This window comes from Penaeus monodon, chromosome 31 (genome assembly GCF_015228065.2).
Source record: "Penaeus monodon isolate SGIC_2016 chromosome 31, NSTDA_Pmon_1, whole genome shotgun sequence".
Classification (NCBI taxonomy): domain Eukaryota; kingdom Metazoa; phylum Arthropoda; class Malacostraca; order Decapoda; family Penaeidae; genus Penaeus; species Penaeus monodon.
Genome location: NC_051416.1, coordinates 32,344,029 through 32,344,394, shown reverse-complemented (window position 1 = coordinate 32,344,394; position 366 = coordinate 32,344,029).

Here is a 366-nt window from a genome sequence, read left to right as displayed (position 1 = left end):
AGCTTTTTTAAACAGTGAGACGTTATTGCATGTAACTGAATATTTTGATCATTATCAACTTCCTTTCTGAAAATAGAAGGGTTTCTACATCTCTAGATACTTTATTAAGTTTCTTCTGGTGTGATTATTGGTTGCCAAATTATTCAGTCATACGGTGAATCCTGTTTATATCTAAAGGTAAATTTTTTGTTTGTCCGCCCCGCTAGTGTCTCTCTAAGAACATCCCTTCTCTCTTTTCCACAATGTGGGATATTCGGTGGGATATCCTAAATGTGGTTCATATCGTAGCTTTAGATTTTTAATCATGTACAAAAAGGAATCTGTGATCGGGTTATAAAGAGGAGGTAGAGGGCGAGGACGAGCGGC